Raw genomic sequence first — 25894 nt, 5'->3', positions numbered from 1 at the left:
AAACTTAAAACTTGGTTTAGTTGTCATGTGTTCCAGCAAAAAGTTGGCCTTACTGGTGCCTTGTTGGACAAGGATTAGTTAATGGTCAAAAACAAAACAAAGCAAAACTTCAAACACACACACACACACACACACACACACACACACACACACACCAAGTAGCTGGATTGGTGAAGACTTGTGCAAACAAAAAAGTCAGAAGTGTCTAACTGGCACCTTTTCAAAATTAAAGTCTGTTATAAATTTTACTTTGCTTGGAAAACACTTCGTTGTAATAAAACTCTGTGAGATGACCTGAATGTGGCTGATAGATCTGATAATAAAAACATATTTCAGGACAATTACCTGAGGCAAAGCCTGGGGATTAAGAAGATGGGTTCTTAGATTCCAGTTGAGCTTATGGTGGCTTACTTTTCCAGCTCTAAAAGCCCCAGTGTTTTCAGACTCCTTACACTGTGTAAAACTAGCAGAACAGCACACCAGAGGAAGATCATTTGTGCCTAGAGCCATTAATGAACTCACTGAGTAGAGGGTCCCCAGTCCTAGTAACTTGCTTACCTTTGTCAACTCTGTGAACATCAGTTGATTAGCTGGACAAAGATGATAGTTTATCCCATCTTTAAAAAGAGACATCTGTCTCCCAAATATAGACTTATTAATCTGAGGACATTCTGTGGAAAATGTTTGCTTGATGAACTAACTGAAGCCTAGGGTTTTCAGAAGAATGTTTTATGTGAGAAGCAGACAGGAATTTAAATAAGACTTTTCAGCCGCAGACCATGTTTTTAACCAATTACCATTTGGTGTTGAAGTCCACCAGGAACAATATTAGATCATGTGTGGTGTTTGTGGACTCTTTCCTAGCTTTCACATTGATGATGAGCCAACATATGACCTCCTCAAAGACCCACAGTTATTGATACTCATACATGCTTGGTGATACAATTTTATAATAGCAGTCGGAATCAGTAGATGGATCAGTAAAGTCAGGGAAGGGTTCTGAACCCCATCATTTCAATTTGTTTCTTAATGGATATCACCTTCTGGCTAAAAGGACACAAACACCCCTACTATGGTAAGAGCAAAGGCATATATTGTTTTATATTTAGATTGTAATTTTCACTGCCTTGAGCTAGGAGTGGCCTGAACGGACAAGGGGGGCTAATGCCTAGTGCCTGAAGGAAACCTCCAGAGCAATGATCACAGAAGCAATGCTACCAAATTTGGTAGATATTTCAAAATACCCACTTTAATTGCTTTACAAAAAAAAATGTGCATGGTTAGGAGTGTGGAATTTGGCTCCAACTGCCTGAGTCCAAATCTAGGCTTTGCCACTTATTAGTTGTGTGATCCTGGGTCTAATCTTCATTTGTGAACAGGGCCTACCTCTTTAGTGAACTTAGATAATTTAATACCTATAGATTTCTTTCTTTTTTTAATAAATTTATTTTTTATTGGTGTTCAATTTGCCAACATATAGAATAACACCCAGTGCTCATCCCGTCAAGTGCCCACCTCAGTGCCCATCACCCAGTCACCCCCACCCCCCGCCCACCTCCCCTTCCACCACCCCTAGTTCGTTTCGCAGAGTTAGGAGTCTTTCATGTTCTGTCTCCCTTTCTGATATTTCCCACTCATTTTTCTCCTTTCCCCTTTATTCCCTTTCACTATTTTTTATATTCCCCAAATGAATGAGACCATATAATGTTTGTCCTTCTCCGACTATTGCACTCAGCATAATACCCTCCAGTTCCATCCACGTTGAAGCAAATGGTGGGTATTTGTCATTTCTAATGGCCGAGTAATATTCCATTGTATACATAGACCACATCTTCTTTAACCATTCATCTTTCGATGGATACCGAGGCTCCTTCCACAGTTTGGCTATTGTGGACATTGCTGCTAGAAACATCGGGGTGCAGGTGTCCCGGCGTTTCATTGCATCTGAATCTTTGGGGTAAATCCCCAGCAGTGCAATTGCTGGGTCGTAGGGCAGGTCTATTTTTAACTCTTTGAGGAACCTCCACACAGTTTTCCAGAGTGGCTGCACCAGTTCACATTCCCACCAACAGTGCAGGAGGGCTCCCCTTTCTCCACATCCTCTCCAACATTTGTGGTTTCCTGCTTTGTTAATTTTCCCTATTCTCACTGGTGTGAGGTGGGATCTCAGTGTGGTTTTGATTTGTATTTCCCTGATGGCAAGTGATGCGGAGCATTTCCTCATGTGCTTGTTGGCCATGTTCATGTCTTTTGCCCATTTCATGATTGGATTGTTTGTTTCTTTGGTGTTGAGTTTAATAAGTTCTTTATAGATCTTGGAAATTAGCCCTTTATCTGATACGTCATTTGCAAATATCTCCCCCCATTCTGTAGGTTGTCTTTTAGTTTTGTTGACTGTATCCTTTGCTGTGCAAAAGCTTCTTCTCTTGATGAAGTCCCAATAGTTCATTTTTCCTTTTGTTTCTCTTGCCTTCATGGATGAATCTTGCAAGAAGTTACTGTGGCCAAGTTCAAAAAGGGTGTTGCCTGTGTTCTCCTCTAGGATTTTGATAGAATCTTGTCTCACATTAAAATCTTTCATCCATTTTGAGTTTATCTTTGTGTATGGTGAAAGAGAGTGGTCTAGTTTCATTCTTCTGCATGTGGATGTCCAATTTTCCCAGCACCATTTATTGAAGAGATTGTCTTTTTTCCAGTGGATTACACGTAGATTTCTGAGAGTAGCTGGGCATATGTAATGGATTGTTATGAAAGCTCATAAATTTTGCTTTTTTCATACCCACTTAAAAAAAGTCCAGGCTAAAATTCTTATGGCCATTCTCCATGGGGTGGCCTTGCTCACCCATCTATCTGTGCATTGCGATTGAGTCAGGACTCTACTAAAAAGAATTTATAGTAGAAGCAATGCCTGTTTGTTGCTCTCTCCAGTAGGAGGGCTTCTCCTCAGCCATTCTCTTTGAGGGGCTTCTCAGCTCAGCTCCCACAAGGAGATACCACCCTTGGCTCTGCTGCTCATGAAGTTTGCATTGGATTTGAAATGGCAGCCCAGAGTAGCTGTACCACAGGTGCTTTTCAGAATGAGCAGCCTAAGCTCATCATCTCTCAATGCTGACTTTGAAAAACTCTGTTAAGAGGAACAATGTATAACAAGATTGTTCAAGTGACAACCTGAAGTCTTAAGTCTCAATAGCTTAAAGTCTATCCCAGGTAAAGTCATACCACTAGAGTTAAGCACCAAGACCTCATTATTCTGTCCTTCCTGTGTCCCCTCCTTCAAATCCTCCTGCCTCCACTGAATGGGTCTTTGGTGGGATGCTCCCAGTCCATATGGAGAGTGGTTGAAAATAAATCTCGGTGGTGTTTACCACAAAGGTGTTATTTATTGCATCATGTCAGGATTCCTTAAGAGGTGTCCATGGAGACATTTTTCTCTGGTCTCAGCACCAAGTACAACTCTATTTCTGGTCATCTGGTGTCTCTCTTAGAAACCCTGTGAATTATATGAATGGTCAGACTTCCCTTTCCACATTAGCTTCTATAAAGTTTGGGGCCATTAGTGTGGCTACATCCTAAATCTTTGTCATCTTCACATTTCCAGCCTCCTTTCTGGCTTCTGCTCTATCCCTACCTTAATTCCTTTTCCTTTTTGCTGTCAGCTTCAACCTTTCCTTTGTTACCCTAAGGTTCCCTAAACTTCCTTAAACATAAGCTTCTTTAAAACTTAAGTACAGTAAGGTGAGGATATACATGAGTAAATAAGCAACTCCAGGAAGTTGGTGTAGTTGTCCTACTACAGAAATGAGGAAACTGAGGCTCTGAAGGATAAGTCAACTTTCCCAGTATCATAAAGTATGTAAGCAGAAGGCCAAGGTCAAACTTCACTGTCCTCCTCAGTGAAATATATTCAGAAAGAGGTATACTGGGGATTAGAGGAGCTGCTGGCACAAGCAGCTGGGGGTGAGGGGGTGAAGCTGATGGGAACTGAAAGCTACACTTCTGTTTCATATCCAGGAAGGGCATATTTATGGAACGTGTTTGTCATCAGAGTATAAGGAATCTGTGGAGGCAATCCCAATTGCGTTGTAACCTTGATTAACTGAGACTGGTTAGCTTGGGTAGTTGAGTTGTCAAGTTAACTGAGTCAGCTCAATAGACTGCACTTTTCTACCCTGACTATTGAAAGTTTTCTTGTAGTCTCTGACTATTCTCTGCTTCAGTTACTATAATGTAGTGTACATATTTGGACCATTATTGTAATTCCAGACTGCATTCAATGCCTAATGCAAAGCCCAGAACATAGTAAGCCCTCATTATGTCTCATTTCATTGAATGTTAGGAGTTTTCTTGGGCCTTGGGGTCAAACTTGTGTTTATCACGTCTCTCTGAGTGAGATAGTAGATGGTCCATAAGACTGTGGGGGCAGGACATTGACCCCACTGCAAGGACACATGTGTTCCTCAACCCAACCCACTGGCTGTCTAGTTCACTGACCTGAACTGAAGGGGAATCCTCAAAATAGGAGTCAGACACAAGTCTGTTTTGCTGTGATTTGCTTGTGTCACTTAAAATAGAAGCTCAATGATTTTGTTTTAGTTACTTGAGCATTCACATTGGCAGGAGTCTGGCTAATCAAGATTTTGTTTGTCTGTAGGACTTTCTCATTATCCATAACCATTTATTGAGTCCCTTCTCTGCCTAGAAAAATGTTCTGGGCTTTGAGAATACAAAGATGTATGAAGACCAAGAAAGTTTGACTTTATGGTGATGAACAGACCAAGCTGGCTGTGGCTATGTTGTCTGTTGAAGGCCATATGAACGCTCTCCTGTTGACGTATCAGAAAGGGCACAGGCTTTGTCTTTGGATCCACCACCAACTTTTTGTTGGACTTGTGAATAGTTCCTTAATCTAATGGAACCTCAGTTTCTTCATTTGCAAAGTAGGAACATTAGCTTCCATTCAGTTTGTTAGAAAGACCAGACATAAAGTACATACGTGAAGCCCAGGCACATAATAGATACTTAACAAGTAGTAGGGAGCAATATTGTGCCTCTGAGTATTCTCTGCTCAGAAAAACAAGGAAAACTTCCTATCAGAATATTTTGAGAATGGGTGTTTTAATTTCTGTGAAGTCCCCATGGATGGCAGTTCAAAGGGCCAAGGCCACTGTAACTACAGCCTGTGGATGCACGTGTCTGTAAATAGCCCCAACCCACGTAAATACTCCATTGAGTGTAACTGCCTGCATCACAGTGAAGATATGCATGCGCTGCTGTCAAGGGTCAGCCAGCAGCCTGCGTCCACCTCGCACATTCATCAAGCCGCACAGCCGCCCAACAGAAAGAACATTGTGCGCAGGGCTTGTTCCACATGCTTTACACTTAGAGAGAGCAAATCAATAGGAGAAAATGTGGATTTGTTCTGCAGAGAGGAGTGGTGGGGGCTGTAGGGAGTGGTAAGGATGTGAAAAAGTGAGGTGGAGACATGATGCTTAGGGACAGGAAGGGATACCAAGAGGAAGGAAGGCAGGACAGATACAGAGTGCATCCCTACTCTGGTAGTTTACAACTTCTAAGTCTAGAAGGCTCTTTGCATTTCACAGATCTAAAGCTGGGGTGAGGAGTGGAAGTCTGCTTGCACTGGCCCTGGGAGCAGTCTCACCAGTAACAGCCTCATCTCTTCATTCTCTTTCACGCCTCTCTCTCTCTTCTTTCCTTTTTGGTTCAATTTTTCCAGCTTCCTTTCTGATTCTAGGACCTCTTTCCTGCTCTCCTTTTCCAAAGCCCAGGGGTGGTGCACAGGTATCTCTTTCACTAACTGAACATTTCCACCGCCCCCATCCCCTAACCAAACTGTTAACCCACGCTACTCAGTGGGATGCACCTCAGCCTGTTATTAACTTCAGTTCAGCTGCCAACCCAGCCATGTGCAGGCTTATTCTGCAGGCAGGGGTGGATGTACGTGTCCATGGAAATGATGGCACCAGGACTGACTGCCTGAGTCCAAGTGGCCCTGAGCTGCCTGGGTGACATGAAGGGTAGGAGGCCCAAGGAGATGGTGCAGGGAGGGGGACGTGGGATGTGACTGGAGTAAGATAATCCCCCAGCCTCCCCACAAGGCCTGGCAAGTGCTGGGGAAGCAGCTGAACCCTCATGGTGCAAAAGAAATGCTGTGCCAGGGTGAGCAGACAGGGAGGAAGCATGGTGACAAGGAAGGAGCCCTGACAGGGATTCTGGGGGTCCCAGTGTCCTCTTAGGTCACTTATCTGCTTTGAGCCTCAGTTTCCTCCACTTTAGGATGGGAGCAAGCAATGACCTCTGCTGCACTACTCACAAAGCTCTAGTGAGGTTCAAGTGAGGTAAAGGACAGGAAGCACAGTGTGCTAGTCAGCCAAGGCTAAGTTAACAAAGTATCACAGACTAAGTGGTTTAAACAACAGAAGTTATTTTCTCACAGTTCTGGAGGCTAGAAGTCTAATACTAAAGTGTGGGCAGGGTTGGCTTCCTCTGAGGCCTCTTCCCTTTGCTTGCAGATGACTGTCTTCTCTCTGTGTCCTCATATGCTCTGTGTGTGTCTGTGCCCTGATCTCTAATTCTTACAAAGTCACCAGTCAGGTTGGATTAAGGCCCACCCTACCAACCTCTTTTTAACTTAATTACTTCTTTAAAACCCTGTTTCCAAATATAGTCACATTCCGAGGTACAGGAGGTTAAGACTCCAACATATGAATTTTGGAGGGACACAATTTGGTCCCTAACACACAGCTATTTCTAGTGTGGTCAGTCACCCTGGGGCTAGGGTCTGCCTAGCAGGGGGCCCATGTCCACCCATGGCAGATGGGAGGATGGAGAATGTGTTCCAGAGGTTCTGTGCAGTTTGATCCAGGCTCCTGGAGATGTCAGGGGGAGCCCAGTGGTCAGGGAAGTCTATCTTCCTGTCACAGCTCCATGTAACAGCATGTCTTATGGGACTCCTATTGTTGCTCAGAATTGGTGGCTCGAGCCCAGGTCTGTCCAGACATTCCTTCCAGGGACTACACAGAGGTAACAGAACTGGCCCTGCCAGCCCCAGTCATGGCCTCAGTCTCTACCCATTCCCTTCATGAGATAAGTAGAGGGATTGGGGGAGTCATGACTCATTCATCTGTGAGAAGTTCTGAGGCTTCTCCTTTCTTTTTGTCTGGCTGGGAGGGCATCCCTTTCCAAAGGTGATGATGAGGGGTAAGATATTCACTCATAGAAATTGAGGTATATACAAGCTCTTTCCCCAGCTGGGTTCTACCTGGACTGGTGTGTGAGGCAAAGGGGAGCTCAAGGGGCAGCTGACATGTATTTTATGTGCCAAGAGTGGGTATGGGGGGAGCAACCCTAGTGCCTACTTCTTATCTGGGGTCTCTTGCAGTGGGAGATTGGCTGGAGCATACTGTGGGTAGTAGTAGGGAGAGAAGAAATAGGTGAGCTGCCTGGACATTAGAGATGGCAGCTGATCTGCTCAGGGTCAGTGTGAAGGATCCTGCAGGGTAGGGAGGTAGGCTGGACCTCAGTGAGGATATACCTACCCGGACAGCCAAGGAGAGGCAGGCTTGCCTTTCTTTGTTATCAGCGGTGGAGGGGCCACATGAATCCAGCACACAGAGCAGAATTGATGGGGAAGAGATTCCAGGAACTAGCCAGGTATTGAGGTCTCACTGCCTTGTCAATCCTGTAAGTAGTGCCTTACAGGTGCCTACCCGAAATTCAGTCTACCTGACGCCAAGGTGATCTAACTCTTCCACCACTGGCCATGTTACTCCACATCTACCCTATGCAGAGGGAAGGCAGTTGGGATAGTAGTCCCCACTGCAGTGGTGACCACACTCGCATGTCCAGCAGAGTGGCTGGACACCTGTCTGTGAGGCATTGAGGGCATGGGGATCTGTGCCTTCTCCCCTCTTGCTGACTCAGCCTTGTAAGTTTCTCTGTCGCCAAGGAAGCCCATTCCTTAATCTATGCCGCGTGATGTCGTACCGTTTTCTCTAACCCTGGTGCATCAGGTATTGACCCATAGGGACTCCCCTGGCATGAAATGCCTTAAAGTAACCGTGTGCTCAGGCAGGGGCTACCGGCAGCCCGTGGAGCCAGGTGGGGTTGAGAGAGATCTGGAATACCTCTGCCTTAGACTGCTCAGGCTGCCACAAGAGAGCACAAATGGGGTGTTTTATTTAATTTTTTAAAAAGATTTTATTTATTTATTTATTTATTTATTTATTTATTTATTTATAGACATGAGCAAGGGGGAGGAGCAGAGGGAGAGGAGAGGGAGAGAGAGAATCTCAAGCAGACTCCCCACTGAGCACAGAGCCCAAAGTGGGACTTGATCTCACGACCCTGAGATCATGACATGAGCCAAAATCAAGAGTTGGACACTTAACCCACTGAGCCACCCACATGCTTCACAGAGGAAGTGTTTAAACAGCATTTATTCTCACAGTTTGGGAGATGAGAAGTCTAAGATCAATGTGTTAGTGTGATTTATTTCTTTCTTTCTTTCTTTCTTTCTTTCTTTCTTTCTTTCTTCTTTCTTTCTTTCTTTCTTTTCTTTCTTTCTTCTTCTTCCTTCCTTCCTCTTCCTTCCTTCCTTCCTTCCTTCCTTCCTTCCTTCCTTTTTCTTCTTTCTTTCTTCCTTCCTTTTCTCTTTCTTTCTTTCTTTCTTTCTTTCTTTCTTTTTCTTTCTTTCTTTTTTTCCTTCCTTCCTTCCTTCTTTCCTTCCTTCCTTCCTTCTTTTTCTTTCTTTCTTCCTTCCTTCCTTTTCTCTTTCTTTCTTTCTTTCTTTCTTTCTTTCTTTCTTTCTTTCTTTCTTTCTTTCTGATTTTATTTATTTATTTGACAGAGAACGTGAGAGAGCACAAGCAGGAGGAGCAGCAGAGGGAGAGGGAAAAGCAGGCTCCCCGCTGAGCAGGGAACCCCATGTGGGGCTCAATCCCTGGGATCATGACCTGAACTGAAGGCAGATGCTTAACTGACTGAGCCACCCAGGTGCCCCTGGCAATGTGATTTCTAGTTACGGTGTCCTGGCTTGCAGACAGCCACCTTCTTTCTGTGTCCTCACATGGCCTTTTCTCTGTGTACATGAAAAGAGAGAGTTCTGGTGTCTCTTCCTTCTTATTAGCCTACCAGTGCTATATGATTAGGGCCCCACCCATTTGACCTCATTTAACCTTAATTACCTCCTTAAAGTTTCTATCTCTGAATACAGTCGCATTGGGGGCTTAAGGTTTCAACATACACATTTTGGGAGACACATTTAGTTCACAAGACTTCTATGCCACTGGAATCCTGCCAGTTAAAATGACACAACCTGTCTCATTCTGCTTCCCTCCTCCAACACTCAAGAAGAGGGAAGAGGAGGTGTTCTTGGGTGGTCTTCACCCCTCTATCCAGGACTCCAGGGAGAGGAGCAGGAAGACACAAAACACCAAACCTTATCTTCTGACTCCTTCCAGTCCTGGTGCTTGAAGGCTGTTCAGGGCTGAGAAGAAGAAAAGCCTTAAATGGATGAAGATCAAATGTAAGATGGACTGAGCTTTTTAATAACCAAAATCAATCAGAGAGTTAGAGAATCTGCTCAAGGTACCATTAAGGGATCTACTACGCACAGAGGAAGAGAGATTGGATTTAGCAACACACCGAGGTCAGACTGCCAAGAAACCAGCTCCATTACTGGGGAATATGAAGTCCTTTGCGATCAGAACTTTTTGTCATCCATGACTGTCCTAACATGCAAACACTCCATGAAACCTACCCTTTAAGCAGTGGTACTTCAAGTAGGGTGCTCCCAGGGCACAAAGCCCTAGAACAGGGCACAGTGCTGTACTAGGGCTCTTGATGCTTTCAGGGGAGGGCTATGGGAGGAATGAGCAGTTGGAGGGTATCAGGGAAACAATGAAGAAAGGTATTTCCAGCTTAGGATGCTAGGGGCAGGAGAGGCTTGACATGTTCCAGAACCTATGTTTTCAGCCTAAGGCATCTACTTCCTGGCTTTGGAGTTCACAGGCCAGAATAAATAAATAATAGTTAGAAATCAATATAGGATCACCCGCTTTGTGTTTTGCTAAGAAAGGATATGAAGAAAAAATGCTACCATCTATTATCACCATCTTTTCCTAAAAGAAAGGATGTTTTAACATCCCCTTGCCCCAAACCAAAGAGGAGATAAGGGACATAATCTCAGAATGATGTGGAGTTCTTTAAATTGAATAAACATAGCATTGGATAAAATTCACTGCAATGTCTTATTTTATTAATTTTACTGAGGTTGTTGAAAACATTAGTCATCTGGCTGAAGCTTAAAGGATTATGCCAGTGTGTAAGAATGTATGTGAATGTGAATCCTCATGTGGGAAGGCAAGTGTGTGAATGTCACAGACAGACGTGGGAGTCTGTGAGCATATGGACAAGTGTGTTGCTTGTGTGCATGTGTGTGTTGGGGATATTGGGGATAGAAGAGAAGAGAAAACGTATGTGGGCATGGGAGGAGGAGGGGAGCCACAATGGCTGGAGCCAGAGCCTGCACATAATCAGCAGGACCTTGACTTGCCTGACACCCAAGTTATGGGGGACATCTTCCCCTAATGTCTCCATTCCATTATCACTCCTTTGTGCCCTTTCCACTCCACACCTCCCTCACTCTAATGCCATGGTGGAGCTGACCTCCCAGGCCCACCCCTGGTCAGCACCCCTACCAGACTTCTCACATCCTGCCAGGAAGAATGGCTGTTGTGTAAAGGAGTCTACATCCCCTGACACACAGTCACTCCAGGAAACAAAACTCTGCCAAGTCCTTATCTGCAAAGGACTCAGCTCCCTTGGGCCCTGGCTCTGTCTGGATCTCTTATGTGGTTTATGACCTTGAGTCAGCGACACTACCCTTCAGCCGTCCCACTGGCAGGGACAGAGCCACAGGTGACCTTGAAGTTTTTTGGAGGGATGCTTTAGGCTCTCTCCTTGTTCCATGGGGAAGAGCCACCTGACTTTGGTCCACACTTCTGGAGTGGGCTTAGGGCTCCCCAAAATTTTGCATCATCTCTTGTGTGTATGACTTTGTTTTTTCAGTTCTCTTCTGGGAAGACTGCCTAACTTCAAAGTTCATCTAAAATGCCACCTCTTCCAAGAAGACTTCCTGTACCACTGCAATGAGTGCTGATTTTGTCCATCAAGGAGAGGGGAGCATGGGGACTGGAGTCCAACCTTGAAATCCTCCCCCATATTTTAAAATGTGTGCTTCCTAAAACTAAAAAGCAACTTATGGAATGGAAGAAGATTTTCACAAATGACATATCAGATAAAGGACTAGTATCAAGGATCTATAAAGAACTTATCAAACTCAACACCCAAAAAACAAATAATCTAGTCAAGAAATGGGCAGAAGACATGAACCGACATTTCTCCAAAGAAGACATACAAATGGCCAACAGACACATGAAAAAATGTTCAACATCATTTGGCATAAGGAAAATACAAATCAAAACCACAATGAGATATCACCTCACACCAGTCAGAATGGCTAACATTAACAAGTTAGGAAACAACAAATATTGGCCAAGATGAGGAGAAAAGGGAACCCTCTTACACTGTTGGTGGGAAGGCAAGCTGGTACAACCACTCTGGAAAACAGTATGGAGGTTCCTCTAAAAGTTAAAAATAGAACTACCCTCTTATCCCTCAGTTGCCTTGTATTTACCCCAAAGATACAAATGTAATGATCTGAAGGGGCACCTGCACCTCAGTGTTCATAGCACAATGCCCATAATAACCAAACTGTGGAAAGAGCCGAGCTAACCATTGACAGATGAATAGATAAAGAAGACATGGTATGTGTCCACACACACACACACACACACACACACACACACACACACACACTGGAATACTACTCGGCCATCAAAAAGATGAATACTTACCATTTACATTGATGTGGATAGAACTGGAGAGTATTATGCTGAGTGAAATAAGTCAATCAGAAAAAGACAATTATCATATGGTTTCACTCATATTTGGGACATAAGAAACAGTGCAGAGAATCATAGGGGAAGGGAGGGAAAACTGAATGGGAAGTCCTCAGGGAGGGAGACAAACCGTGAGAGACTCTTCAGTCTAGGAAACAAACTGAGGGTTGATGGAGGGGAGGTGGTTGGGGGGATAGGGTAATTGGGTGATGGGCATTAAGGAGGGCATGTGATGTGATTGATGAGCACTGGGTGTTATATGCAACTGATGAATTACTGAACTCTACTTCTGAAACTAATGATGTTCTATATGTTGGCTAGCTGAATTTAAATAAAAATAAAATAAAATTCATGCTTCCTGCACTGGGCCTCTGATTCACCTCTCCACATGGTTTTATTATTTAAGATTTAAAAATTCAGATTAATCTTCTCAGCTGCCCCCCCCCCCCCCGTGCTGTGTTTACCCAATTGTTTTTTAAAAGGCATGCTTTTGTTTTTACTGCTTTTAAGGTTGTCTTTTATGGAGTCGCTTTTTATTTTTTTTATATTTTTTTATTTTTTTTATGGAGTCGCTTTTTAAATGCTTATTATTTCTCATTGATTTTACTCTCTTGTTCAGTGTTTACTGTGAAAGAGGGAATAGGAAATGGTAGCTGGAGGGGAGCTGGGAACTGGCACCCCAGGGACACTGGTCCAGCTGGGGTGGAGGAAGGCAGTGGGACTGTGAGCAGGATGGAACCAGACTTAGCCCCATCTGAACCCCTCAGCCTCTCACAATTTCTCTGAACCTACAAATAGAGATAAAGCCCAGCACCTGGGCTGCTGTGAAAATGAACTTGGGTGGTACCTGCCCAGCACCCAGCACAGTGCTTGGGCCACATCAGGTACTCCGAACTGGAGGGTATTATGCTGAGTGAAGTAAGTCAATCGGAGAAGGACAAACATTATATGGCCTCATTCATTTGGGGAATATAAATAATAGTGAAAGGGAATATAAGGGAAGGGAGAAGAAATGTGTGGGAAATATCAGAAAGGGAGACAGAACATAAAGACTCCTAACTCTGGGAAACGAACTAGGGGTGGTGGAAGGGGAGGAGGGCGGGGGGTGGGGGTGAACGGGTGATGGGCACTGAGGGGGGCACTTGACGGGATGAGCACTGGGTGTTATTCTGTATGTTGGCAAATTGAACACCAATAAAAAATAAATTTATTATAAAAAAAACACAAAAACACCCAAAATGAATGAAAATCCCTCTTCATCATTCTCCAAGCGGAGTCCTGAACTGGCCTTTAAGGAGGCCCTGGATCTTATGTGAAAAGGCTGCCACTAGCCTGCAGGGCACCTTTCTGTGAATTAGAGGGAAGACCAGGACACAGTGCTGGGTCCACGGGGAGCTTGGGTGGCGATCTCACAGTGACGCAGAGCCAACCTCATGCTGAAGATTTCCCATTTTGGCAGCAGAGCAGATGAACATATGAACCTCGAGGTCAGCCTCAAAGGCAGCTCTGGGGAGCTGGTAGGAAAAGATATTTGTGTGCAGAATCTTCGGAGTGGGGGACCAGGCATGCTCTACTCTCTTTTTTGTGTACCTGCCTCTTTCCTCCATGTGAACTCAAGCTCCTTGGGGCAGGGAACTCCCACTTACTTCACTATTTCTCTCTGTTCTCTACTTCTAAGCATATGGGAGGTGCATAATAAATGTTTGTTTAATGGGCATGAGTATGAAGGGACTCAGGGAAAAGGCTGAGAAGGGAAGGAAAAATGGTCTATGAAGACCCCACCTCTCTGGCTGCAGTCTCTGAGGGGTGGAGGCTCACCAGCACATGGTTCTCCTCCTTCATCTCCAGTTCACAGAACCTGTTTCCTGGCCAAATACATTGCAACAGAATTTCTGTCCCAATTTCCTTGCACTCTGACAGACTTCTAAGAACAGTATATAGTCCATCTTGCACTTTGATACCCTAGGGTCCCGTGGAAGGTCAGGTGCTCCTGACCAAATAGAACATGGACTTACAATTGGAGAAGGACAATCATCATATGGTTTCATTCATATGTGTAATATATGAAATAGTGAAAGGGACCATAAGGGAAAGGAGGGAAACTGAGAGGGGAAAAATTAGAGAAGAGGACAAACCATGAGAGACTCTGGGAAACAAACAAAGGGTTGTGGAAGGGAGGAAGGTGGGGCGATGGGGTGACTGGGGGTGACAGGCACTAAGGAGGGCACTCGATGGGACGAGCACTGGGTGTTATACTATATGTTGGCAAATTGAATTAAAAAAAAAAAAAGAACACAGACCTAATCTCATTATTATTTCTTGCTGCCGCGAACTGTCGCTGAGTTCTACCCAGGACCCCTCTGCAACTGGGGATTGGTGGTCACAGGCCTGATCTCAGGGACCTGGTCCTATCAATTGCGGTCTTAGTTACCTGTGTAGTCACAGTGCTGAAGGACTCAGGTCACAGGTTTGGGGAGCAGAAGCAGGGCATGATATGGATAAGTTTGGTTTGGGGTGGGTGGGGGAATGAGGATTGGAAGAATGATGAGGGTGGTAGGCTGATTCTTCTTAGTAATGCCTGTAGGGTCGGACATGTCCAGCCTCTGCTCTGTTGTCTGAGTGATTTTCTAAAATGTGTGTCTGACCACCTCCGGATTTTGCTTCAGCAGCCATTCTAGTGTTTCCCCCTCTCATCTGCATACATCCCAAGTATATATTAACATGGCCTGACCCATTCCTATTCACTTAGTCCCTCTGGAACCCCAGGCCTCACACCACACATACCAGCAATTTATCCTGCTTGGAACTCCTGGATCATCTCCTGTGATTGAATTCCTCACACCTTTGCTTGTGCATTCTTACCTACCTCCCTTGTCCCTTGGCTGATTCTTTCTCATCACTTAGAGCTAATTTCATGTGTCACTTCCTTCAGATAGCCTTCCTTGCTCCCCCAGGCAGGATTAGAGATAGCAATCTGCCGGGGATCTTGCTAAGACCCTACTTCTGATTCAGTGTGTCTGGAATGGGGCCAAAGATAATGCATTTTCTCACAAATTCCCACGTGATGCTGATCCTGGACTGCACTTCAAATAGCAAAGCAGTCTTAGGTTAGTTACTGGGTCTGGTTCAATTTCAAACATCTAGCACAGGGCCCTTTAACCTTTTGGGTGTCAAGGACTCCTTCGAGGATCAGATAAATATATTGGACACTCCTCCACAAAATGCACATACACAAATAGTTTTGCATATATTTTCAGACATTATATTGCCTCCATGCACATTAGGTTGGCGGCCCCTCCCCCAGGGCTATTCCATAATGCAGTGGTTAAATACACAGTCCTCGTGTGCAGAAACCAGCTTTGCCACGGAGCTGGCTGCCCTTTCCAAGCCTTGGTTTTCTCATTAGGAAATTTGTTTAAACTTTTAGAAAAAGATGATACTAATAGCAACTTTCTCATAGGGTTATTGTGAGGATTAAAAATGAGAATGCAAGAAAAGTGCTTAGCATGGGGTCTGATAAGCTCTTGATAAATATTCTTCTTATTATTATCATTAATAATTGATGTGTACGGAGAAGAGCTGTAGTTGGAGGAGCTATGCACCACAAAGAGGGCATTCCTCTCTCCCTGGCACCCCTCAGAGGAAGCTAGGGATAGAGTTGGGTTGCCCCTATTCTTCAGTGAGGACCTCCAGGCTCCAGGAGCTTGCATTCTTGTCCAGAGTCACTCAGCTCCTAAGGGAGTGGAGTTTTGCAGCTGGGCCACTCTACTCCAAAGCTGGTATTTTTTCCCCCTCTATTTCCTTGGATGAAAATAAGCAAACAAATGGAGGCATGAGGGTCTCTTTTTTTTTCCCTCATAAAAATATTTAAATTATTTCACCACATTTAAGAAAGTGATATTAACTTTAATTCCCATCATTTTCAGCAGTGTAACAAAGCTACCTGTGAACTTTTCTTAACATGTTAGTCGCTTGGGTGGCTAATTATTAGCCATTAATTTTGGTGAAGCTTTCTGCAAAGTGACGGCTCCAAAGAGCCATTTACCTGTTTATTCACACTTTCCACCAAAGACCTATTTTTCTTTACAACAAATCCAATATTAAATATGCAGCCCGCTTTATTTATTTATTTTTACTTGGAAACTCTGACCTGTGAAAGCCCCTTTCTTTTCATCCTAGTTTCAAAACAATTCATTCATGCGTTTTAGAAGTTATGCAAATGAGCTTCCTTGATTTTAGAGGATTTCTTTGGAATTGATTTTGGGATTCTGTATTAATTACCACTACCCAGGCATAGGGGCTGTCACAGAATGGATATATTTAGCAAGAATGACAAGGCTGATAATTATGCACAAGGAGCCTTAGAAAAGGGACTGTTTACTTTAATGTTTAATTTCAGCAGACTTCTTTAGTTTGTTAAACTTAATCAAAAGCAATCAAAATATACTAGTGTGAATTACAGCAAATTAATTTCAAACCGGCGGAAAACATTAGTCTTTCAAATGTGAATGTTGAACTGGAACTTCTAAGTGAGCCACTCAAAACAAGGAAGGGGTGAGCTTTTGAGTGTGGAACTTTGGTGGAGAGCTTGAGTTAGGGTCTCACTGAGGAGTGGTTGGGATTCTGTAAGAAACTGTCCTTTCTAGAAAGACTGAGGCCCAGGGATGACCTTCATTTTGGGGTTTAAGGCAAACCCAGTCTATGAGTTGGGAAACTCACTTAAATCCAGCTTCTCAAGGCATCTGTTCAAAAACCTAGTTCTTGCCTTGCCACTGTTAGTAGAAAAAAAACAAAACCCTTTACCATCTTTATTATTTAGCCTATGTCAGGTTCACTATGTCTCCTTATTTCCCTTGAAACTGACAATGGCCCCATAAAGGTGGTGTCCCCAGTGAGCATATGAAGACCCTGTTCCAGGACTCCCTGAACCAGGCCTCTCCAGATTACTACTCTAGGGACATTTTGTTTAGTTTCGGCAGACTTCTTTGGTTTGACAACTTAGTCAACAGCAATCAAAACATGCTTATGGACATATAGAAAATTAATGTCAAGCCAATGCAAAAGATTATATTTCCCTACCATGAAGAATCAAATGAGGAAATGGATGTGAAAATATTTTATAAAATGTTGACCGCTATGCAAATGAACAATATTAGCAGTGAGAGAGCAAGTCTAGCAGAGTATGCAGACGCCAGTCCTACAAATGAAGACACTCAACTCCTCGAGTTCATGACTCATCATGGGAGGCTCGGTTTTATTTGATGAGATTTATAATTCAGTGGGGCCCACTGAGTCATTCAAACATTGATTCACTGAACACATTTTCTGAGTTTATTTACTAAAATACAAGGAGAGGATGCAGAGCTTGATAAGATGTCACCCTGACCTCTGGGAGCCCACTATGTTGTGACAGAGATAAACACATAAATTGTTCATGATAATCCAAGGACCCATGAATAGGACAAAATGATAACCCTTGTTTGGCACTATTTTAAGGATGGAAACATTGTTTCATTTACAATGTGTCCCCAGGACCTGGCATACAGACTGGCTACAGAAAGTATTTGATAAATTTGGTTGAATGAATGAATTTTTAAGAAATATTTTATTTATTTGAGAGAAAGAGCACATGCAGCGGGGAGTGGAGTGGCAGAGGAAGAGGGAGAAGCAGACTCCCAGCTGAACAGGGAACTTGGAATGGAGCTTGATCCCAGAACTCTGAGATCATGACCTAAGCTGAAGGTAGATAATTAACTGACTGAGCCACCCAGATCCCCCTAAATGAATGAATTTTAAACAGGTCCCAGCTATCAGGGTGGACATCCATAGTGGACGATAGTCAATAGAACTTTGTAAAGATTTCCTTAGTATATATGGTTGAAGAGGTTCTGAACGACACCCTAGGATGAAGGAGCAGTGTGAGGTGCTGGGGTGCCATGTCTAGTTAGGTACAGCATTAGATGGGAGTGGAAGGTTGAATGTGAACATTTGGGGCTGGGCTTTAGGTCCCAGTCTACAGAGGGTGATGTTTACTATGCAGGTTTTGGAGGAGAGGAATGCCCTATACAGCCATGCTCTTGACCAGACTGGGTTTGAATCTTGGTTTCACTTTTTGCTAGCTTTATTTGGACAAGTTATCTAAGCTCTCTCCACCTCAAATGTGAACTGGGGATGATAATTGTCTTGTTTTGTGGGATTGTTGTGAGGATTACATGAGTTTTTAGGTATAAAGCACTTAGACGATGCTATACATAGAGCTAGCCCTGAGTTAGTGCTGGCTGTTATTATTAATTGGTGTTTGGTGGCTCTGGTGGGAATCTTAGCTTTGCTGTTTGTCAGTTATGTGATCTTGACATAGTGGCTGAACTCTCCAATCCTCATTTTCCTCTTTGTAAATGGGGCAGTAGAAATGCACCTGCTGAGGATGCAGGTGAGATAATGTGTGCTTTTTGCATGGTACCTACCTGAGAGCAAGTTAGAGCAGACTGTGGTCTGCATCAGAAAGACTCCCCACGATGAGAGGAAGGTTGGATGAGACATGAGCAGTGGGACCTGCTTGAAGGCTGCTACAGCTGCCAATGTGAGACAAAGTGAGCTAGATTTCCATGAAGCCAAAACTGAAGTGTGCCTAGGGCCATGGCGAGGAAAGGGGAGGATGGATTTGCGAGACTTGCCTGTTGGACCTGCAGGCTCATAGGAGGGAAGAGGAGAAGAGGACAGTGAGGTTTCTCACCTGGCTCTTGGCAGTATGTGTGCACATGGACTGAGATGAAGCGCCAGGAGGAGAAGGTTTGGGGATGAATGGAGATGATGAGCTTATTTGAAGAAGACGTGTGGTTGAGAGGGGCTTCAGAACAGAGGATGTGTAGGCTAATCACATTTTGACAGAGTCTGCATTTTTAGAGAGATGAACTTACCCATGCTACTCTTTTAAAAAATCATGGTCAACATCAGTAGTGATTAGGGAAATGCAAATCAAAGCCACAATGAGCTATCACCTCACATCTGTCAGAATGGCTCGTATCAAAAGCACAAGAAACAAGAACATTGGCAAGGATGTGGAAAAAAAATAACCGTTGTGCACTGTTGGTGGGAATGCAAACTGATGTAGCCACTGTGGAAAACAGTATGGAGGCTCCTCAAAAAATTAAAAATAGAACTACCATATGCTCCAGTAATTCCACTATTAGGTACTTACCCAAAGAAAATGAAAACACTAATTTGAAAAGATATATTCTTATTGCAGCACTATATACAAGAGCCAAGATATGGAAGCAGCCCAAGTGTCCATGGATAAATTAATGGATAAAGAAGACATGATACACACACACACACACACACACACTGGAATATCACGCGACCATAAAAAGAATGAAATCTTGCCCTTTGCAACAACGTGGATGGATCTAGAGTATAATGCTAAGTGAAATAAGTCAGTCAGGGAAAGAAAAATACTACATGATTTCATTCATATGTGGAATTTAAGAAACAAAACGAGAGGCTCTCAGTGACTCATGCTTAACTGACTGCACTAGATCTGGAGCCTGTTTAAGATTCTCTTCCTCTCTCTCTCTCTGCCACTCCCTCGTGCTCCTCTCTCTCTCTCTAAAAAAAGAAACAAACAAACAAATGAACAAAGAAAAAGGGAGACAAACAAAAAAGCCAGACTCATAAGTATAGAGAATAAACTGGTATTTGCCAGAGGGGAGGTCGGTAGGGGGTTGGGTGAAGGAGATTAAGAGTACACTTGTCATGATGAGAACTGAGTAACGTAGAGAACTATCGAATCCCAGTATTGTACACCTGAAACTAGTAGAACACTGTATGTTATACTGGAACTAAAAAAATTATGGCAAAATATACATAACATAAAATTTACTAACCATTTTTAAGCAGACCAGGCCATTAAGTACAGTCACATTGTTGTGCAGCCATCACCACCATCCCTCTCCAGAACTTTCCATTCTCCCAAACTGAAGCTCTGTACTCATTAAACACTAATTCCCCATTCCCCTACTGCCCAGCCTGGCAATCACCCTTCTACTTTCTGTCTCTATGATTTTGACAATGTAAATGAAATTGTGGAATATTTGTCATTTTGTGACTGGCTTATTTCACTTAGCATCTGTTTTCAAGGATCATCCATATTGTAGCATGTGTTCAAATCTCCTCCCTTCTAAAGGTTGAATAATATTCTGTTGTATACACAAACCACATTGTTTATCCACTCATCAAAGTCAGTAGACTTTGGGTCGCTTCCATCTTTTGGTTATTGTAAATACTGTTGCTATGAACATGGGTGTACAAATATCTGTCCCTGCCCTTGCCTTCAGTTCTTTTGTGTATATACACAGAAGTGGAATTGCTGGATCACTTTATAGGTTAATGTTTCATTTTTTTAGAAACCACCATATGGTTTTTCATAGTGGTGATATCATTTTGCATTCCCATCAGCAATGTACAAGGGTTCTGATTTCTCCACAACCTCACCAACACATTACTTGTTACACTTTGTTTTGTTTTTCCCACTAAACTTTTGTTTTAATGGGTCTCAAAATTCTGTGACAGATTTTTGGTCAAGTTGTTTCCATTAAAAAACTAAGAACTTAAAATTGCCGTACACACAACACACACACACACACACACACACACAGAGTCCACAAAACATTCCCTTTTTCTTCTAAAAGTTTTATGATGCATCGTTATCATTAACCAATCTTTTACTATTAAATTTAAATGGCCAAATGGCATAAACAGCTCTGACTCTGCTCTTCCACCACTGATAAAGACTGGGGTGGCAGGTATTGGGGAGAATTTTCATTACCTTGCTGAGCTTTCTGGGCAGGCTTGGTGACCCTGCCAGCTCCAGCCACCTTATCCATTGCTTCGATGACACCCACAGCAACCATTTGTCTCATGTCATGAACAGCAAAACAGCCCAGAGGAGGATAGTCAGAGAAGCTCTCAACATACATGGGCTCAGTAGGAACCATATCAATGATGGCAACATCACCAGATTTCAAGGACTTGTGACCATCTTCCAGCTTCTTCTCAGAACAATGCTCAATCTCCTTCTACTCAGCAAACTTGCGAGCAGTGAGCTGCGTGACCATACAGCACAGGTGCATATCCAGCACTGATTTGGCCAAGATGGTTCAGGATAATCAACTGAGTTGGAAGGTAGCTTCTTTCATTGGTGGAGCATTTTTGCTGTCACCAGCCCTGGTGCCATGACAAACATTTTTGACAGATGCATTTTTGACCTTGAAGCTCACATTGTCCCCAGGAAGAGCTTCACTCAAAGCTTCCTGATGCATTTCAACTAAGTTTACTTCAGTTGTAACACTGACTGAAGCAAAGGTCACCACCATGCCAGGTTTGAGAACACTAGGCTCCACCTGGGCCCCAGGGACAGTACCAATACCACCAGTTTTGTGGGAATCCTGGAGGGGCAGACAAAATCTTGTCAGTTGGGTGAGTTGGTGGCAAGATGTAATCCAGAGCTACAAGCAGTGTGGTTCCACAGGCATTGCCACTTTTATGGGTGATTTTCCATCCCGTGAACCAAGGCCTATTAGCACTTGACTCCAGTATGTTGTCACCGTTCCAACCAGAAATTGGCACAAATGCTACTGTGGAGGGGTTGTAGCCAACTTTCTTAGTGTAGGTTCTGACTTCCTTAACAATTTCTTTGTATTTCTTCTGGCTATAAGGTGGCTTAATGGAATCTATTTTGTGAACACCAAGTGTTTCACACCAAATGTGTAAACCAGAAGGGCATGTTCATGGGTCTCCCCTACCTGCTTCAAATTCACCAACAGCAGCAGCAATAATCAGGACAGAACACCGAGAGTGACATGTGCCTGTAATCATGGTTTTGACAAAATCTCCATGTCCTGGGGCATCAGCAATGGCCACATAATACCTGCTGGTCTTGAATCTCTATAGGGCAACATCAATGGTGACACCATATTCATGTTCAGCTTTCAAGACCCAGACATACTTGAAGGAGACTTTCCCATGTCAGTAGCCTCCTTCTCAAAATTTTCAGTGGTTTTTTTGTCAATCCCACTACATTTATAGATCAGATGGCCAACAGAGATAGACTTGCCTGAATCTACATGTCCAGTGATGGTGATATTGATAGGAGACTGCTTCTTTCCCATTTTGGTTTGGTTTAGGAGTGGTTTTCATGACACCTGTGTTCTGGTGACCAACTCATGTAAAAAAACTGTTTTGTTTCGTTTTTAATAATAACCATCCTAAGGGGTATGAAATGATGTCCCATTGTGGTTTTGATTTACATTTCTCTAATGATTAGTGATGTTGAGAATTCTTCCATGTACTTATTGGCTACTTGTGTTTCTTCTTTGGAGAAATGTGTATTCCAGTCCTTTGCCCGGTTTTTGAATTGGGTTGTTTGTTTTTTTGTTGTTGAGGTATGGGAGTTCTTTATATATTCTGTACATTAATCCCTCATCTGGCAAATACTTTACAAATTTTAACTCCCATTTTTGTGAGGTGCTCTTTTACACTTTTGATAGTGTTCTTTGATGCATGAAAATTTTTAATTTTGGGGAGCCTGGGTGGCTCAGTGGTTGAGCATCTGCCTTTGGCTCAGGTCATGATCCCTGGGTCCTGGGATCAATCCCACATCAGGATCCCCTCAGGAAGCCTGCTTCTCCCTCTGCCTGTGTCTCTGCCTCTCTCTGTGTTTCTCATGAATAAATAAAATCTTTTTTTAAAAAAGAAAGTTTTTAATTTTGATGAAAGCTAAGCTATCTTGTTGCCATTTTTTGTGTGTGTCATATCTAACCACATTACTTCTTTATCTTGTAAGAAAGAGTCATTGTTATGCTAAGCTTCCTGGATAATGTTGTAACTGTATGTCTGAGCAAATCTACTTTATTATTCTCTTGGGTTAATTAGATATATGGATGTACAATGGCAAGCTTCAGATCCTTGTAGCTTCCCTTCTGAATTTTCTTATATGTATCAATAGTCCCATCAATCTTCTAGTTCCCAGCCCTGAAAATTGTCATTCTTGATTTCTTGTCTCTTTATTTTCATGGGCAGCTATAGAAATGGGGGGAATTGTTTCCCTTATTTTACTGGACAGCCTGACTACATTTTCCAGCCTTCCAGCAGTTACAGGAATGAGCTCTGGCCTACAACACATGGGCAGAAGGGATGTTTACTACCTTCTGGGCTGGCAGTAAAAGCTTCTATAAATCCCTCCATGCTGTCTATCTTCCCTCATCTTCCTGCCATGTGTGGAATGGAGACACATCTGGTGGAGGACAATGTGAACTATCTTAGAACCAAAAGGCAGAAAGGGCCTGGGTCCCTGAATGACTGCATGGATTAGGTCCCTCCATTCACCACATTGTACTGTGATGTGAGCGAGAAATAAACCTTTAGTGTTAAGCCATTTAGATTTTGTGGGTTTTGTTACAGGAGCTGACCTGTGCAGACCGATCCCCCAATAATTCTAAAGTCCTGTCAAGGCTATCTTCAATATGTGTCTCCCTGTCCTCTCCTTCCCATGCCTATTTAGATTATCATAATGTTATTGCTGCTCCCCTCACTCCTAAACCACTAGGAAGATTTATTAACTAGATTACCTGGTTCTACTCATTCCTCCTCTAGGTCACCATTCATGTATACAGGAAAGAAATATTTCTAAGAGGATAAATGTTTATATGCTTATGTTTACAAATCTGTGTTATCCGGGGCCTTTCCCCATAGGATGCCTTCTTTCCTCTTCTATCCTCCTCCATAGAACACACATCATCTTACACGCATTCGTGCTTTTTCTTTTTTAAATCTTGGCTCCATCTATTCCTCCTCCTATCTTTTTGCCTAAGGCTTAGCGATCCTTCAATTTCAAGTGTTTTCCCTCCTCCAGGGAGCCTTCTGTGAATTCTTATCTTACTCTCTGTCTCATACATTTGGCACTAGACATATGTTACCCTTTATACATACAGTTCCATGCTTAATGAATGTCTTCAGGCAGACCAGAGATTCTTTACTTTGGGCTCATCAGTGGGATATGTGAATCCCATGAAATTATGTTCTAAATTCTGTGTATGTGCATGTGTATATTTTGTTGTTTTGAAGCAGGACTGAACTTACCAGCTTCACATATCCCTTGCAGTGTTGCAAGTCCATGAGACTGGGATTCCTGTTGTCCCTAGAAAACAATTCATGAGAGCGGAAATAGATATGATAACCTCAGAGGTGAAGAGAGCTTGGGTGGAGGCAAAGTCAGCTCACAGAGGAAACCCTTTGTCTCCCTTTGTCTCTTCTTGCTTTAACAGGGACCACTGCCTGCCAACCTTTCAGGGAGAGGGGTCAGGAACTCCTGCCATGCAGTTCACTGTCCCTCACACAGCTTCATATTGGCCTCATTCCTCTTGGTTCACATAAGGCAGGTGGTTTGTGGAGTTGACCAGAATGCACCAGAGACTCTCCAGCTTACTTTACAACTTACCCATGTCAGAGCTGCCTGGGGCAGGAGGGCTAGTTCTTGCCAAATGCTGAGGCACGAGAAGAGCTCCCCTGTCCTGGTCATTCTCCTGAGATAATTCCACAGTAGCCAGCAGCCCATCTTTCCATTGTTCATCTCCAAATTCATATGGAGTCTCTCTAAGATCCTATGATCTAGACCTGGTGGCCTTTGGTGGCCTCTTCCTGAGGGATCCCTGGCACAGCCCCATTGGACCTGCCTCCTCTGCAACTCTTACTGTTTGCTCAACACCCAATCCTGGCAGCCAGCAGAGTGCCTTGCTAGCTTTTTTCCTCTGCAGCTCTTTGAATGTTTAATAAATTCTTAATTAAAAGCTGGGAACCTCATCTATTTCTGTCAATTGCTTCTCTGTCATGAATAAGAGAGGCCTACAGGAGGTAAATGTCAACCCTGTACCCTGCCCTCCTGTCACACACACAACTACACACCTGTGTGTGTGTACACACTCACACACACACACATACACAGAGCAATAGGACTTGGTGCTCTATTTACATAATTCTATTGACATTTTGAGGATAAAATTATGTATGCTACTTTAATTTGCTGTTAAATTAAATTATGAATGTTTGGAACGTAGTAATTTCTTTTGTTCTATGAACAGATTGTTTTATATATCTGCCTATATTACCAAGTTATTAATTTAATGATTTCATAATAGCAGCTCATTCCTCTGGGTAATATAAAGGCTGAAGTGCATGCTCCATACAGCACAGGCAGACGCTGCTTGCCCTACGTGAATTGAAGGTTTTAGGAATAAAGATATTAGTTTTGGCAGGATGTTTAAGTGTGCATAGGAAAACTGGAGGGATGTGTCAGGTCAGCTCCAGCTTCCCAATCTCATTTTAAAAAGGCAGGACATGGTCCATTGCCCATGAGACCAAATGAAAAATAATTTTCTTAAATAAAGTCAAGCACCTGGCTGATGGTTGGCAAGTTTGAGAGCTGCTGCCTGCCCATTCACACTCGCAGCTCTGGACACCGTGCAGCTTTAGCTGGGGCATTTCCTCTTGCAGATCTGTTGGTATTACTCTGTCAGCTTCCTGGCAATGTGCTGCCATGGTGACATGGCATTGGCTTCATCATCCCAGTCTTAGCTGGCAACTTACCTCTTATGAGGAAAGGGCAAAGGGCCAGATGCAGTGCAGCAAGGGGAATGAACATGGATATGGATTCAGAGGAGATTTCCTCTAGGACTTGTGGCTTGGGCATTCTGAGCCTCAATTCCCTAATCAATAAAAGGGGGGCACTGAGATCACCCACTCAACCAATTCTGTAGGAGTTGTGTGGTTCAAACAACAAATGAAATGAGGATGAGAAAATGCTTTGTAATCAGTAACAGGGCTCTTTGGGGGTTGCAGTTGTGCGGGATGTGGGCAGGCAC

General features: G+C 43.4%; 1 pseudogene; it reads right to left on the bottom strand.

The window, feature by feature from the left end:
* Positions 1-20713: 20713 nt before the first annotated feature.
* Positions 20714-25571, bottom strand: LOC129523191 (putative elongation factor 1-alpha-like 3; annotated as a pseudogene).
* Between the last annotated feature and the right edge of the window lie 323 nt (positions 25572-25894).

This window comes from Nyctereutes procyonoides, unplaced genomic scaffold, assembly GCF_905146905.1.
Source record: "Nyctereutes procyonoides isolate TBG_1078 unplaced genomic scaffold, NYPRO_anot_genome, whole genome shotgun sequence".
NCBI classification, from domain to species: domain Eukaryota; kingdom Metazoa; phylum Chordata; class Mammalia; order Carnivora; family Canidae; genus Nyctereutes; species Nyctereutes procyonoides.
The sequence above is the reverse complement of the archived record's forward strand: the minus strand, read 5'-3'. Positions and strand labels throughout refer to the sequence as shown.